Below are 18,310 nucleotides of genomic sequence, written 5' to 3'. Positions count from 1 at the left end.
CTTCAGTTCTCTTAGATAGGTTTCATTTTTCTGTTTGTTCCTTCATCAGATCAGTTGGCTGACATGATCACTAAGTCTGTTTGCTCCTAGTTTTCGTAATAGTTGTACCAAGTTGAGCATGGGTGATGTGTATGCTCTAGCTTGAGGGGGAGTGTTGAGTTTAGCGCTAGGCGCTAATCTTAAACAACGACAGGGCCGATAGAGGCATTTATGTCTTATCGGCCTTATATCTTTGTGATTAGGTTTTTCTTCTTTATGGGGATATTTTTGTACTTTTCTTCAGCACCATTTAATATAAGTTTTGAGGCATAACTTGCGATCATACTATTCTGTTCTGCTCGTAGGTCACTCCTCTCTTTTGGGAGTCTCTTTTAATTGCACCTCTCTCTCTTCTCTCCTCTTTTCTTCTTCTCTTCTTTCCTCTCTTTCTCTATTTTGATTATAGGTTTCTGGGATTTTAACAGGTATTATGTTCATATATATATTTGATTATATAATACACTAATATCTGTATAGCAATTATACTAAAGTTTTTTCCCTTTTTATAACATTATTAGAAGAATAAGGGAAGAAGGGGTTTGCATTCTAAGTGGTGTGTGGGGGACCCAAAGAAGCCAAAATACCAATGCTGCAAAGCCAACCGGTTGGCCTGTTAACTCCAGGGCCTCCCACCTATTGGGTTAAAACCAATCCTTTTACAGTCTATTCTAGCCTCTATCATTCCGAAGCCCTGTTATAGTTATAATTTACCTGTTGGCCCATGTTTCTTGTTGATTCCTCCAACACTATTGGCAGGATGTATAGGTGCATGTAGGGTCATTTTTTCCTTCCTGGCATTCCATTGCTGCCAATCAAGCTAGTATTGGCCTTCTCTGCCTGGTACTGTTGCCTGTCCACAAGTAAAGTAGAGGAACGAACTTAGGGTGGTATAATTTCCCCCCTCATAAAAAATTTTGTCCTCGAAATTTTTGAGGCGTACCTGGTAATCTGAACAATTCTAGATATTTCTCTTTTACTTCATCTTCTCTCTCCCAAGAGGCTTCTTGCTCTGGGTGGTTCTTCCATTTAATCTTTACATATGGGATAGTACGATTCTAGAGCTGATATTCCTTCCTATCAAAGATTCCTTCAAGTTGCTTCTCATAGCTCAGATCATCATCCAACTCCACTGATTCTACAGTAGGCAACGCATGTGAAGGATCTGGAATATACTTCTTCAGCATAGAGACATGGAAGACATTATGAAATCTTTCCAATTCTGGAGGTAAGGCCAACCTATAATCTGTTTTGCCAACTTGATCCAAAATCTCAAAGGGTCCCATATATCTAGGACTTAACTTACCTCTCCTTCCAAATCTCTTAATACCTTTGATTAGTGAAATCCTCAAAAATACTTTATCACCCACTTCATACTCCAAAAGTTTCCTTCTGTTATCTGTCTGGACTATGCTGCCTTGATTCTCTCACTAATCATATCTACCTTTTCACAGGTAGTCTGTACCAACTCAGGCCCCAAAATTCTTCTTTCTCCCACGTCATCCCAGTACAAGGGAGCCCTACATTTCTTCCCATATAGAGCTTCAAATGGTGCCATACCAATAGTTGATTGGTAACTATTGTTATATACAAACTCAACTAATGGTATATGCCCATCCCAACTATAGCTCATATCTGTAGCACAAGCCCTCAACATATCTTCCAAAATTTGGATTGTTTTTTCTGACTGTCTATCCGTCTGAGGATGAAAGGCCGTGCTAAAACTCAACTTAGTCCCCATTTCTTTCTGCACACTTTCCCAGAATTTAGAAGTAAATCGAGAATCACGGTCAGGAATAATACTGACAGGCACACCATGATATCTCATAATGTTGTCAATATATAACTGTGCTAACTTCTCTATAGAATGAGATATCTTCATTGGTATGAAATGTGCTACCTTTGTCAATCTATCAACAATCACCAAATAGTATCATTTCCTTTCCTGGTTCTTGGTAGCCTTGTTACAAAGTCCATTATGACATGCTCCATTTCCATTCTGGTATTGGAAGAGGCTGTAATAATCCATGTGGTCTCTATCTCAATGATTTCACCAATTGACAATTCATACATTTAGCCACATGTTCTGCCACATCAGTCTTCATGTTATGCCACTAGTATGGTTTCTTTAAATCTTTATACATTTTGGTACTTCCTGGATATAGGGAATAGGGAGTGCTATAAGCTTCATTCAAAATCAATTTTATCAATTTATCTTCTCTTGGAACACACAATCTGTCTTTAAACCACAAAATTCCATCCTTTACTGAAAATCTAAGATCCTTTTGTCTTCCACTATTTATGGCATTAATTGTCTTTGTCAACATATCATCCTTAGGTCGAGCTTCTTTAATTTGCTCAAATAAGGAGGGTTTAATAGTAAGGGTGGGAAGCGTTACATCCTCTGGTGTCTCCACTTCTGTGATCACCTCCAACCCAAATTTCCTTGCTTCTTCTATCAACATTTGGTTGGTAGTGAGTGCAGCAAGTGTAGCAATCTTATGCTTCCTGCTAAGGGCATCAACTACTACATTGGTTTTCCCTGGATGGTAATGGATAGTACAATCATAGTCTTTCAATAATTCCAACCATCTTCGCTGCCTCATATTCAACTCCTTTTGGGTGAAAAGATATTTGAGGCTCTTATGGTCACTATTGATTTCACATTTTCACCATAGAAATAGTGATGCCAAATCTTCAATGCAAAGAATCCTGATCCAACTACAACTCTAGTACTTTTCTTTGAAGAGAAACAAAAAAAATATAGAATCCTAAACTAAATAGGAAACGTGAGGTAGACCCATAATAGGAAACAAGACATATCGTGAGCACACATAAGAGAGAAACCACGACTTTTTAACTTCTCTTTAAGCTGGAGCATATAAATCACCCATGCCCAACTTTGAACATCCACGGCTTAAATTAGGATCAAATGGGGGCTTGGTAAACTTTGCTATACCCAATGGATCACTGAGAGTGGGGGTGAATCAGTGATGTCTAAAAACGATCCTCACAAGTTGCCTCGCGTGCACATTCGTCAGCCAATTCCTGGAAAAGAAAATCACAAACCACAACACAAAAAAGATACGTTGTTCGGCAATGTGCCTACATCCACGATGCAAATGACCATTTTGAGCTACGACGCAAATCGGGCCTCAGTAATTCGATTGCCCACAATCAAGAGCACCAACCCCTTTACAAAATTCAACACAACACCCACTGTATTTGGAGTTGCAATCCCAACCACGCTTGTCACGCACCCACGCGACAAAGCTTACAATCAATCACTAATTAAGTAAGGTTTACAACATCAAGTCTACCCTTAGCCCTAGAATAGACTTACATTCAATAAAAATCAAAATTTTAAAAAATAATGCTCCCACTCTGATTTCTTGGTCTTAGTCAACTCACACTTTCTCAGACAAAGTGTGTTTCTTCAAATCACCAAGAAACTTTAAATAACGACCAACAACTCCCTTCCTTCACAAATCCAGACTAATAGATGAATGTACCGGCAATACTTCAATTTTAACTACATAAATAACCTCATTCAATCACAGTAGCAGCACGACGTATGCATGTAGACTTCCTTTAAACCTTCATAGATTATAGAACATTGCAGTAGTAGTTCCTGTAGTAACAACTGGTGGCACCTCTCCTTTAGTGCAGCAACAACCAACCATTTGCTCCTTTTGGTCAACAAAAACCAAAACAAACATGGAGTCACAGCAGTACGAGGAGCTCTAATTATCATTAAATCGAAGAACGAACCAACAAAAAGTTATGACCAGAAAACTCTCTCAATCCACTGCTCTCACTCTCTTCCTAAATTTTGCTGCCTACTTAAAGGTTTCATATGAGCAAGACCACCTTTTATTCCCAGCACAACTTTCAGAAAAGAATTCCATATTGGATTTCTTCTCCTAATTTCTGTCCTTATATCTTTCTTCGCATGAATTGATTGCTTTTGAGGATATATAAGATTCTGAATTGGATTTCAACTCCCCCTCCCCCCACTTTTTTTGTCTTAAATCTAAATTCCCTTTTTTGTTTGGACTGTACTTGGGAAGTACGCACGAGAGACTCCTCTTGATCTCGGTTGCTTTCTCTTTCTACTTCTTTCTTTCTAATGTGAGTCAATAACAGCACACATAAAAGGATTCCAATAAGGAGGAAATTCCTAGAAGTCCAACTGAAATAGGGATTCTTCTTTTGGCTGGAAATATTTGATGCAAGAGAGACTCCTTGCTGTCCTATATCAGTAAAGCCTCTTCTTGCTGCCCACGTATAGAAAGGATTGCTTTCTTCTTGGGCTCCAGCTCTTGGAAATACAACAAACTTCTATTTCTTGAATCTTCTTTCTATAGAGCATAGGGCATCCACACATGATTTAGGAATCCTAATCAGATTAGGATTTAAAAAAGATTTACCTGCTGCATACAAATTACAGATCCAATTAAACTAACTTGCTGAAATTTCTAGCCGAAATTGTATCAGAGATGTTGAGCTGGCTTCATTATTCCAACTGGCTATGCTTCTGAACCATTCTTCATAGAATGGCTGAGACATTATATAAAATACAATGATGTTGTATAGAAATCAAAGCCTAGAAGCTGACTAACCATTCCACTAATTAGCTGTCTTACTCAACAAATCAACTTGTCTCAGCTGGCCAGTACCATATAACTCTCTACTCAAAAGTAGATTCCTGATATCTTTAAGAGACTTTGACGTCTTTATATAAATTGCTGCTGAACTGAAAAACCGAGCTGGCCAAAACTTCTTCTCAAATGGTCTACTTAGAAAATCAGAATTGGTTTGGTTTGGTTTCTATTGAACCACTGAACCATGATCAAACATATTTTAAATATTAGGCTGAACCAAAATTGAACCACTAAAATTTGGTCCATCAAAATGAACCAGAATTGCATTGGTACTTGGATGAATCATTCAAAATTGAGACAACTTGGCACTTGTACATGTTGACGCCAATTACAACACCTGATGTGCTAAGCACATGGATAACAAACTCATTCACCAAGTTGCTCAACAGAAGGCACAAAAGGAGTTGCAATTAACTTCTTTATGATGGCATCTCACAAAGTGGCAGTCAACTTCAATGTGCTTAGTCTACTCATGAAATACTGGATTATTGGCAATAGAGATAGTGGACTGATTATCACAAACATCTTCTTGGGTTGAGTAATAAGAGACCTCAACTCTTGAAGCAATGACTTCAACCACATCAGTTCAGCTGCGGTGTGTGGTAGGGCTCGATACTCAGCCTCAACACTAGACCTGGTCACTGTTGTTTGCTTTTTGCTCTTCCAAGTGACTAGATTACTACCTACAAAAGTGCAATGTCATGTGGTAGACCGTCTATCATTATCAGGTCCAGCCCAATCAGCATCAGATAATCTTAATAGATCAACACTCTAATGCGGACGATAAATAAGTCCCTTTCCTGGAGCCCCTTTTAGATATCTTAAAATACGATAGGCCGCATCCGAGTGAATCTTCTTTGGAGATTGCATGAGTTGACTGATAACCCAATTAGCAAAAGATATATCTGACCTGGTAACAATGAGGTAGATAAGCTTTCCAACTAACCTCCTATACAAGTGTATGTCTTCGAAATATTCACTCTTACTGGAACCAAACTTCTGATAAGGATCCATAAAAGTATCAATCGGTTTCAAAGCTAGCATTCCAACCTCAAATAAGAGGTCTAGCACATATTTCCTTTGTGATAACCGATCCCTTTCTAGCTCTGCAAAAACTTCAATACTGAGAAACTCCTTGAGAGAACCTAAGTCTTTCATCTGAAAATGTTGATGAAGATAGGATTCACCTTTGCAATACCAGTAGATTCATCATTTCCAAAGATAATAATATCATTCACGTAGACAACCAAAATAACTGCTTAGAGTTTTGGCATCGAACAAAAACTAAATGGTCAGAATAGCACTGTGAAAACCCACATTGAGTAATAATGGAGCTGAATTTGTTAAACCATTCTATTTGAGACTGTTTCAAACCATAAAAGACCTTGCAAAGTTTGAAAAGTTTGGCATTTTTAATGTCCAACTGATACAAAGGCCAATCTAACTTTACAACTAGAGAAATATGTACGCGAACTGAATTCAACTGTACTACAGGAGAGAAAGTTTCAAAGTAATAATACCATAAGTCCGAGTGTACCCTTTAGCAACCAGTCGAGGCATTCAATAGATCCATCTGAATTGTACTTGATATACACCCAGCAATAAAAGGTAAATTTAGTAGAGTCCCTGTATGTTGATATAACAAAGCATCCATTTCCATCTCCATAGCTACTTTTCACCTGGGATGAGTGTGAGATAGCCTTATGATGGTTTTTGAAACAAAATTAGTAGATAAGGAAGAGGCAAGCGTACCGAAATGAAGAAGGTAGGTGAGAAATAGGCGCAAATTATTCAATGGCTACAAGACCGAGTACCTTTTTGAAGGTGAGACCTCAGTATCAGGATCAGATTGAGTAGTCGAGTGAGCAGGATCTGTAGTGGAGGATGGTAACTCTGCCTTCTTTTGCCACTGATAGACCTAAAGAGGAGGCTTGACAACCAGTGGAGTTGTAGGAGTAAGTGGCACAAGTACTGGAAAAGGCGGACTAGGAGCGTCATCTGCAAGAGTTAGAAAAGGATAATATAATAATAAGGTGTATCCTCAAAGAATGTGACATCAGCACTAATAAATTGTCTGTGGGTAACAGGATCAAAACACTTGTATCCTTTTTGTGTCCTAGAGTAGCTAAGAGAAATGCATTGATTGCATGGGAGACAATTTATATGTTTGAGTGTGCAATATATAAACACAGCCAAAGATACAAGGTGGTAAACTAAACAAAGAAGCCTTAGGATATAAGATAGAAGAATTTGATATTTAAAATAGAAGAGGCCATAGGGTTAATAGGAAAACATACAGTAAGAATGTCACACCAAAAGTGTTTGGGAACTTGCATCTGAATCATAATGGATTAAGCAACTTCTAGTAAGTGTCTATTTTTCCGTTTGGCCACCCTATTTTGTTGAGGGTAAACAACTAGTCTGATGAATCACACCATTAGCTAAACAAAAATCAGATATCTCAATCTAAGTGTATTCAAATGCATTATCAGAACAAAATGTTTTAATAGAACATCAAACTGAGTTCTTATTTCTTGGCAAAAAAATTTGAACACAGTAAGGAATTAAGATCGATCCTTTAACAAGTAAACCCCCAGTTACACGGGAGTAATCATCCACAAAACTAACAAAGTAAGAGAATCCTATCTATTACGAGCTCAACAAGGACCCCAAATATCCGAATAAACTAAAGAAAACATAGATGAACTTATGGACACACTATGAACAGGGAAGGATGTAAGATGATGTTTTACAAGTTCGCAGCCTACACTCAAGATGAGGAACTGATCTTCAACTAGGAACTATTAACTAAAGCTTAGATAGGGATGGATGACCAAGTCAAAAATGCCATTGAAAAGAAAAAGATCATATAGTTGTAGTAGTCTAGCAGCTATAGAAGGTCCGGTGCCATTCAAGTAGTACAATCCATCCTGCTCAAGCCCTCCGCCAATTGCCTTCCTTGTGTGAAGGTCTTGAAAAACACATTGAAAAGGGTAGAAACTAGAAAGTAATAGAACAATTAAGTGATTTGGTAAGTCGACTAACGGATAAAAGACTTAGGTAATTTTGGATTATGAACTAGAGAGAAGGTTATGGAAGAAGTAGGAGAAACAGTACAATGACCAGTTTACCTGAGTAGAAAAACCATCACCAAGGATAACTAGGGAGGAGTTTTGAACTTGAGTCATAGAAGATGTTGGATGGGGTAATGACTTGTGTCAAATATGACACCAGCCCTCTTTATTTATAATAACATAGAGAAATTTTTAAAGAATTAAAAAGAATATTAAACCCCTTAGGGTCCGTTTAGCAACTAACACTTTCCCTAAAACCTATTATTACAACACTCTCCCTCAAGTTGGTGCATAGATATCATATATGCCCAACTTGCAGATAATAGGATGAAACATCTTACTACTAAACCTTTAGTAAATACATCAGCCAGTTGTTCACTACTAGGAACAAAAAGGCGTAGTGATAAGACCCATATCCAACTTCTCTTTGATAAGGTGTCGATCGATCTCCGCATGCTTGGTTCAATCATACTGGATAGGGCTATGAGTAATGCTAATGGTAGATTTTCTGTCACAAAAGAGCTTTATAGGAAGGGTGGCAGGGACAACCAAATCCCAAATCTGTGAGAAGACATAAAGCCATAGGAGCTCACAAATGCCATGTGTCATAGCATAGAACTCTGCTTCAGCACTTGAATGGGCAACCACGGCTTGTTTCTTGCTTTGCCATGTAATAAAGTTACCACCAATAAAGATGCAATTACCAGTAGTAGACCTGCAGTCATCAGGGGAACCTATCCAATCCGCATCTGTGAAGGCCTCCACCCTTAGGTGATCATGGAGAGAAAAAAGGATGCCACGTCCTAGGGCAGATTTTAAGTACTGGAGAATATGCAACACAATTTCCATATAAGTCGAGTAGGGATTATGCATGTATAGGCTAACCAGGTTGACGGAAAATGCTATGTCAGGGTGTGTAGGAGAAGATAAATCAAGCGCCTCACTCTAATATCTCCCTTTATCCACAAGATTACCTTCCTTGCTACTCAGTTGACCATTGTCTTCAATAGAAGTGTCTGCTAGTTTGCACCCCAACATGCCTGTCTCAGAAGGAAGATCAAGCACATAGTTCCGCTGAGACAAGTAGATCCCATGAGAAGACCTGGCAACTTCAATGCTAAAGAAGTAATGAAGTTATCCTAGATCTTTGATCTTGAATTCCTCACTTAAGTATCTCTTGAGGCAAGAGATTTTTGTCAGATCATCACTAGTAACAAAAATATCATCTATATAGACTATCAGGATAACAATCTTCCCACCAGATCTCTTAATGAACAGAGTGTGGTCGGCATTGCTTTGAGAGTAGCCTATACCAACCATAACCTTATGAAAACGCCCGAGCCAAGCACGAGGGGATTGCTTTATCCCATACAATGCACGCTTTAGCTTGCATACCTTCCCTTGGGTTTTGGAATAAGTGAACCTTGGGAGAATATCCATATACACTTCCTCCTCAAGTTCCCCATGAAGGAAGACATTCTTCACATCTAGCTGCTGGATATCCCAATCTAAGTTGGCGGCACAAGCTAAGATAACATGAATTTTGGTCATCTTAGTAATTGTAGCAAAAGTCTCTTGGCAGTCAATCCCATAAGTCTGAGTGAAGCCCTTAGCAATAAGTCTATCCTTGTATCGATCCTCTGTACCATCAGCCTTTTGTTTTATTGTGAAGACCCACTTGGACCCAACTATCTTCTTTTGTGAGGGAGTACACATAAGATCCCATGTGTCAATTCTTTTTTAGAACCTACATCTCTTCAACTATAGCTGCCTGCCATTGTGAGTCTACACTCGCTTCCTGCTAGGTATGGGGAATGGACACAAAGGAAAGAGAAGAGACAAAAGTGTAGTAGGATGGAGAAAGTGAATCATAAGAAACAGTTTTAGCAATAAGATGTAAAGTACAAGACCTAGTGCCTTTATGAACAGTAATAGACAGCTCAAGGGATGGGTCAACAAAAGGAGGATTATCTGGGTCCAAGGAGACGAGATCAGGTTTTAAAGGAGACAACTGGCATGGTAGGGTAGGTGTTGGATGTGTAGTGGTCTGAGTCTATAATCTACAACTATAAACTCGTATCTTCTAGCCGAGGCGAAGTAGAATTGTCACTCTCCCCTTGAAACGAGATACTGGCAGGGATAACAAGTTTAAGAGGCGGCACATCTTCTACAATGGAAGGAGACTCCCCCTGAAGAGGTGTCACAGTGTAGTATAACGCATATTCATGAAAAATACCATCTATAGTCACAAACCAATGCCGAGTGGGAGGATAAAAACACCAATAACCTTTCTAAGTAGGAGCATACCCCAGAAAAAGGCATCGGAGACCACGAGGATCAAACTTTCCATGAGGAGGATCGTGAGCATAACAAACACTACCAAATACCTTAGGAGGAATAGGAAAAGTAACGGGACCTTGGAGAAGATCCAGAGGGGACTGGAAGGAATGGACCCGATAAGGCATTCGGTTGATAAGAAAAGCAGCAGTGAGAATCGCATCACTCCAATACTAAGGAGGAACATGCATCTCAAACATAAGAAAGGTGGTGATTCTTCCGCTCAGGAACCCCATTCTGAGCTGGAGTATTCACACAACTAGTCTAATGGATCATCCCATGATCGGAAAGTTAAGTCTGAAAGGACCCTTTGAAGTATTCACGACCATTGTCACTTCAACGTATCTTATTGGTAGTACCAAACTGAGTTTGAACCATGTGGTGAAACTGCTTAAAGCAATAGAAGATCTCGCCCTTGGTTCGCATCATAAAAACCTAAGTGGTTCAAGAATGACAATCAATAGAAGAGACAAACCACCGATAACCATTGACGGACTCATAGCGGGATGGATCCTAAATATTAGAATGTATCAATGAAAAGGAGTGGCACTTTTATTTCTAAAAACAGAATAAGTGATCAGAGTTTGTTTAGCCAAAACACATGCCTCATAAAAAATTAACGCGAATTGCAATTTTTAAAAGAGGGAAAAACCTTAGCTAAAGTTCCCAAAGCGGGATGTCCCAACCGACGATGCTACTGTATTAACTCAGAGATGGGAGGTGACGTAGAAGATGTTTGAAGAGCCTGACCAAAGACCAATACCGAATCATCATCAAAGAGATACAGGCCACCACGCACCCTACCAGAGCCAATCGTTGCCCATATCACCAGATCCTGTGTAAAACACAATGAGACGGGAAAAAGAGTGACTCTGCAATTAAGATTGGAAGTAAGAATACGAATGGACAAAAGGTTAGTGGGAAAAGAAGGAACATACAATACAGTAGAAAGAGATAAAAAAAAAGGGGTAAAGCTAACAAAGCCCTTTCTCAGAATAGTGGAATATTTCCCATTAGCTAACTTGACCTTAGGGCAGGTAGTGTACTATGAGAAAAGAGGAAAATGGCCTGTCCTAGGAGTAGAAGCCCCAGAGTTTATAATGTAAAGAGTCAAAGGGACAGACATAGTATAGCTAGAGAAGGAGATACGTAACCCATAAGGGTTGGAATAAGTAGAGCTTCAGTGGCTGGTGCAGGAGAGTTTAGACGTGTCAAAAGGCGCTGGAGGATAGTAATCTCATCAGATTATAACGAGGCTAGTGAGGTGCTAGGAGCAGAGTTAGAGTCAGGGCTCTCAGTATGGTCGGCCTTCCTAGGAGTACTGGCACAACCCTTCCCTTGCCATTTTTCAGATGTATCAGCAGGATAGCCATGAAGCTTCCAACAGTGCTTCTTGGCGTGATGCTCCTTCCCATAGTAATTGCACTTCACTGGAGTCCTGGTAGAGGAGCTACAGCCTGTGGGGCTGCACTAAAGGACTGAGTGCCAGAGACAAGTGCAAATCTCTCAAGTAGGAGTGGTAGTAGGCTGTGGAAGCATAGTGTTACATCAGTTGTCCTCAAGTTGGATCACAACATAGGCTTAATCCAAGGTAGGAAAGGGGTCACGACTCAAAACCTGAGACCGCAGCTAGTCAAACTCTACATTCAGACCTGCCAGAAAGTCAAAGACCCAGATCTTGTCCTCTCACTTCTGAAAATTGGTGAAATCTGCAAGGGTGGAAGGAGTATAATCCTCATAAAAGTCCAGCTTAGTCCACAGTCTCCGCAACTTATAGCAGTATTGTGGCAGAGTGATCCCTTTCTACCTCAGATCACGAACATTCTATAGAAGCTTAAAGACTTAAACATCATTCCCCACCTGGGAATAGATATCTTGGATAGACTTCCAAATCTTCGCAGCCGAGTTAAGGAGGAGATAGCCACGTGAAAGTTGTGGCAATATGGAGTTGACAAGGAAGGCCATAACCAGAGAGTTAACACACTCCCACTTGTCAATCTCAGGACAGGTGATCGGATACTTTAAGATTCCAATGAGGTACCTTTTATAGCCATGAGATTTGATGGAGATGCAGACTGAGCGTGATCACATAAGGTAGTTTATGGTATCAAGCTTGATAGCACAAGGAGGAAAGGTAGGAAGAATCATGGTGTCTCTGCCAGTAGAAGCAGATGCGCTGGTAGACAAGGTTGCTGCTCAAGGGGGTTCTACAAATAGAAGAGACACAAGTCGGAGATAGAGAAAGCACTAAAACACCAGAAAAAGGCTAAAAAACCCAAAAATCGATAAAGGGTAAAAACACTGAGAAATTGATTTTGGGGATAGCTCTAGAACAGAGACCTCAAATGGAAAAGTGGTTGTTACATACCATTACAAGGATAAGGAGCACCAATCGCAATAGACATTAAGACAATCAGAGCATCGAACAGGGAAAAAGCATCTTGGCAATGAAAAAAATGATTTTAGGGGGGAAACCCTGAAAAAATCGATGAAAATGGGTCTAGGTCTCTCAAATCATTGTAGAAGAGAGTCTGAGAGCCCAAGGGAAGGATGAATGAAGGCTAAAAATCCTTTTGGTGGTTTAAAAAGCTCCCACCACGAAATAGAGGCAAATGAAGAGAGATGGAGGGAGGCGTAGATGGAAGGAGGCGTTGGGAGAGATAAATGAGAGAGAGAAAGAGATGGAGAAGAGGGAGAGTCCTTAGGGTTTTGGATCCTATGGCTCTGATACCATGTTGGATGGGGTAATGACTGATGTTAAATATGACACCAGACCTCTTTATTTATAATAATGGAGAAAAACAACAACACAACTTAGCCTTATCCCAACTAAATGGGGTCGGCTACATGGATCCATGAGTATATATTTATATATATTAAAAAAAAAAGGAGAGAAAGTTCTAGAGAATTACAAAGACCATTAAACCCCTTAGGGCCATTTGGCAGCTGACACTTTTCCTAAAACCCATTATTACAACAGAAGAAAACAAGTTTGACTTACCAGTCGTATGACAAAATGCTCCAGAATCAATAATCCATGGGGTAGATGAGCAAGAGGTATAGAAGACAGAGTTACTTGTGTGAGCTAAAGTATTAGTAGAGGTGGAAGCAGATGCAGACTCAAGTTGTTGAAGATGCTTGAGTATTTGTTTATAATCATCTTGAGGGACAAACATTGTAGACGAAGCTCCAGATGTAGAACCATTAATTATGCCACTAGAAGTAGTTTCTCAGTCGAAGTATCAGTCATGGTGTCATGGCTGCATTAGCCGACTCATTTGCCCATTCAGGTTTTACCATGTTTGGCCCAACAAGCATCAGTAATATGGTTCGATCTGCTACAGTAAGTGCATTGTCAAGAAGTTGTATCAGTGGATTGACTACCTGTACCAAAACCACCGGATCCATGGCACAGCCTCGTCCACGATTAATATCAAATTTAGAGTTGTCCTTAGGAATTGAATTAGCTACGCATAGTGGTCAAACCTGTAAAATTACCAGCAGAGAAAGTACGGCATGATACTAGAGCCAACAACAACCTTGTGAAGAAGCAAGAAATTGAAGGAAGCAACTTAAGAAAAGGAGCCTGAAGTTGAAGATAAAGCTGAAGTGATCATAGTCAACTATGATGATAAAGAAGAGACAATGCTTAGAGCTTCAAAGACAAAAGATCAACTAGTAGAAAATTCTATTGAAGAGGTCTACGTTGAAGAGATCAAAGTAGACAAAACTAGAATAATGGAAGTTTAGGTAGTGGTCGAGAACACCCCACAAAAAATCATCACATTCTTGATGTTGTTCTTGAAGAGGTTGAGCTTGTGTCCCAAGTCTTTGATGAGAAGGTTACCAAAGTTGAGGGCTCTATGAATTGATTCAGAAGTTGAGCACATGTTATGCCACCAAGGTTCTTTGAAGAGAAAGCATCATGCCTTGAAGACTGCATTCCTAACATCCACGAGCTACTAGAGTTTTGTCATGGTTTGAAGACCGACATTCACCACATAAAGTTGATTCCTCGACTTTGCAAAACTCAAGGTCGAGTTTCTTCAAGCCGGGAAGAATTGATGCATTTAAATCACCTAAATTGACTTATTTTTATTAGAAATAAGTTTTGGGTTGGGTTATATATATGCTGGCTGGGATTTTGATTCAATATGTTTTCATTGTAATAGGACACTAATGAACCTATAATATGGGTACAGGCTATGGCATATGGGATTAGTTAAGTAGGTGTCTTTATTTTAATTGTTATTAAGTGTGTTGGTTAGGCTGGATTAGGATTCTATCATTCTAATCCTGTTTTGAGTCAGTATAGTTACCTTGTTAGTTAAGAATTGGGTTAGGCCTTTCCTTTTTATTGTTTGAGTCTATTTTTGAGGCCTCTATGTAAGTTTGTAAAGGGCTACCTCCTTGTACACTAATTTGATCAATGAGATTTTAGTTTCAGCATTTTCTTTGTTCTGTGAGATTTAGATTTCCTGTGAGATGCAGTGTTATGTTGGTGGGATACTTTTTAATAGATGGTGGGACTCCTGTCGAGGCTAGGTGGGATGCTTAGTCATATCTTCTTCTTCTTCATCAATATTTAAACAAGTGTTCCAATTGTTTTCTGCAACTCCATATCCTATCCAATGATTTCAATACAAGTTAATTCGATCCTGCTGCAGTCTAATCCTTGATGCTTATATTTGATTGCCAGTCATATGGATTGAAACTTGCTATTTTTGAGTTTGATTCGAGGTATTTTGACCAAGGAATCTGTCCAATCTCAGAATCCAACCGATGGATTAATCTGAGATTAGACTATGTTATTCTCCTCTGTTGGAACTACGTATGACCTGGGTTTTATCCAGATCAGTGATCTGATCTGGAGTAATAAAAAAACCTCCCAAATCTGCCCCTTTATTTTGCAGATTTTCTTCTTTGACCATTGACTTCGATCCGACTGCTGAATTGTCAGTCTTTTGAGGTTGTTATCCTGACATTGTCCTACCTATGACCAGAATTTGAACCGCATCCGATAAGGTTTACTTTTGACCTTATTGTTGACCTATTTCTGTTTTGGGTTTTGCTTGGGATCTCGTTGAAAGGGGTGTGTAATTTGAACCTAGGGTTCATACTACTTAACCAGCATCAGAAACAGAATTGAATTTTCCAATAATTTATGAAGAGGGAAGAGGACATACAAAGTTATGAGCCAGTTAATTGGTTTGAAGCTGATTTACCTGGTTTAATACAACTGCAGCAAATCATGGCTAGGTAGGAAGGGAGAGAAGACTGTTTGTGAGAGACGAGAATGCGGAGAGCACATAAACCAAGCAGGTAGGACTGGGACAAATATGTAGTTCACCGTAAATTTCCATATAACTCTAGCAATAACATTTGCATGTGGAATAAGTACTCCCATATGCAGCATATGTTAATATGTTTCCATACAACCTTCATTGGTTTAAAGGACCATTGCTTAGTGCTAGTCCTGCCTATGTGAGGTCCTGGGAGGGGTGAGTTTGAAGTTGGTCCTAACCTTTGGCATTTTTGCGCAAAGTGGCTGCCCCTCAAGATTCGAACCTAAACATTTGCCCCGGCAGCCTGAACTTTTTACCATTGTTTTAAGAAATGTCCCCTATACTGTAGAAATGCAACCCTAAAATGATGCAAAAGATTAATGGAAAAAACAAAACAAACAATGCACACGGATTTTATGAGGTTCGGCAAGGTTGCCTACGTCCCAGTGAGATGAGATCCTACTTCACTATCAATGGAGAATAGGGTTACAACGTTCATCCTCACACCTCTCAGTATTGCTTGCATTACAGAGAAAGACCCTCACTACAAATATATAGCGAAAAAACCCTAATCCGGAAGGTACACAATTGCCCTAATCCAGAAAGACAGACCGCCATCCTGCCTGTCTAGGTGCTGCACCAGTACTCCCTGGATTAAACTGCGACGGAATATAAGACATCGTACACCAACATATACAACTTTTATTGGTTTTTCAAAGAGAATTTGATCTGTAGTACTAGAGAAAGAAGCCATAGTTGGCTTCAAGTTGTGAGCATTTTGAACTCCTGCCTGCTACAGAATCAGAGTATGTATTGCTATGAAGCCATGGTTAAATCTGTCATCTATGGCTTGTGTTATTTTTCTTGAAATATTAAATAATTGATATATAACAATGTGAATCTTTCTTAAGAATTAAATGAAAGTTAATGAAGTCGGGTAGGTGGATTTTGCATGGAGCGAAACCTCAAAATATTTTGGGCCCTGCCTGAGGAGTTTAGAGCTGTTTTTTTCATGTCAGAATCATATCTTGCATTCCTGCAATGATACCTTGAACATGGATTAAGAAAATAACCCGATTGGTAGGGGCTCTAACCCAATTTGAGGGTTTGCTCTTTTTTTTTTTTTTTTTGGTGGTGGGTGGGGTGGGGGATAAGGTCTGCAATAGAGTCCTTTTTTTTTTTTTTTTTTTTTTTTTTTTTTGAAGGAACAATGCAGAAATGAAAAGACTTGAGTGAAGTTTGAAACTTTCAATTGTTTTCAGAAATTTGGGATGCACTCCGGGCCGCTACTGAGGCTGATTTAACTCTTGCACAGGCAATTGTGGACAGTGCGGGTATCCTTGTTACAAGTGCCGACTTGACAACATGCTATGATGAGAGAGGTATCCACCTTTTTTGTAACCTTTGGTTTCAGTAATTTCTTTGTATTTCATCTAATTCCTGTGCGAACTACTTCATTAAGTGATTTTGCTCTTATAAGACTTATTTTACAGGTGCGAAGTATGAATTGCCCAAAAATGTTTTGAGTGAGCCGACCAATTTGATTAGAGACAGTTAGCAACAGTTGTAGGCTTCATTGAAATTGGATGTAAATCATGTAAATTTCTCTCTTATTGTCTTTCTTATGTTACTGATGTTGGGTTCAGTACTGCTTGATACAATTCGTTTGCATTGACCTTCTTGAAGCTTTTGCGGCAAATCGATACAGTTCAACTCAAAAAAACAAACCTACTGTCTGCAGGATGCACTCCTTGTCAGGGAGCATTGAACCACCAAAAAAAAATCTTTGGGAGATAAAGAGTATCAGATGATTAGAAACCCAATGGTTTGGTTCTAACTTGATCTGAAGTTGACAAATTGAGATGGACATCAAGAAACCTAATCTTTTTCTTTACTTAGGAGATAGGTGGTCTATCTAGATTTATCTCCGGGCTTTCTTACAATGGAAATTGCAGAGATACCAAGAAGCCAAGTAAATGGATACCAGTTGGGTGGGGCTCAACCTGGCCTTGTTTGATCAACAACCCATTCATCCTTTGGGTTCCTTTCGTCTGGCACTATTGGAACTTGGGGTTGGGCACTTAGGCTTGAGTGGGACTATATATTTTGCCATTTATACCTTAATTGTCTAGGATTTTAGTAGTTGCTCGTGTTCACCCTGGTCGGATCAATACTTCCCCATGTGAACACACGATAGAGTGGTCCCCTCCCCTAGCTGAAAGTATTATGGTTGGTTCCATACGACTTAGGAGCTGGTCGGCTCTACCTTTGACATACCATACCCACCACGTCACTTAAATTCCATGGCTAACCATGGGATAGTGATATCGTAACTGTTTAACTCAACCATGGTCAGTAAATCACACCATGATTGAGGTTAACGGTTATTTGACCAAGACTGAACTGTGGTTAGCTTAATCGTTATGAAATCAGTTATGTTGACATGGACAAGGATTCATCCACCAATAGCACTCACGTCCAGGTCACTAAGAAAAATGACCCAACGGCCAATGAGCGAGCAGACCAACCAAGTGTTGGTGTATGATGTCTTGTATTCCGTCGCAGTTTAATCCAGGGAGTATTGGTGCAGCACCTAGACAGCCAGGACGGCGGTCCCGCTAGCCGGTTAGCGGGCCGTGGGGGTTGCAAGGGGGACAGGAGGCCCCCCTGCATAGCAGGGGGTGTAGGGGGGTGCAGCCCCCCACTCGAATTTTTTATTTGAGGGCAATTGTAATTTAATCTAGATTAGGGTGGCAATTGTAGTTTAATTCGGATTAGGGTTTTTTCGCTATATATTTGTAGTGAGGGTTTCTTTCTCTGTAATGCAAGCAATACTGAGAGGTGTGAGGACGAGCGCTATAACCCTATTCTCCATTGATAGTGAAGCAGGATCTCATCTCACCGGGGACGTAGG

At 39.7% G+C, this 18,310-nt stretch overlaps 1 long non-coding RNA gene across 1 annotated transcript in view; it reads left to right on the top strand.

Annotated features, from left to right (window-relative positions):
- LOC122063470 overlaps window positions 1-16,948 on the top strand; it is a 60,177-nt gene extending 43,229 nt beyond the window's left edge. The window contains exons 2-3 of the long non-coding RNA XR_006135342.1: window positions 16,712-16,778; window positions 16,890-16,948. This is a non-coding gene — a long non-coding RNA (uncharacterized LOC122063470). The remainder of the gene's footprint in view (window positions 1-16,711; window positions 16,779-16,889) is intronic.
- The last annotated feature ends 1,362 nt before the right edge of the window (window positions 16,949-18,310 follow it).

The sequence above is a fragment of the Macadamia integrifolia genome, unplaced genomic scaffold, assembly GCF_013358625.1.
Source record: "Macadamia integrifolia cultivar HAES 741 unplaced genomic scaffold, SCU_Mint_v3 scaffold1335, whole genome shotgun sequence".
Classification (NCBI taxonomy): Eukaryota; Viridiplantae; Streptophyta; class Magnoliopsida; order Proteales; family Proteaceae; genus Macadamia; species Macadamia integrifolia.
The sequence above is the reverse complement of the archived record's forward strand: the minus strand, read 5'-3'. Positions and strand labels throughout refer to the sequence as shown.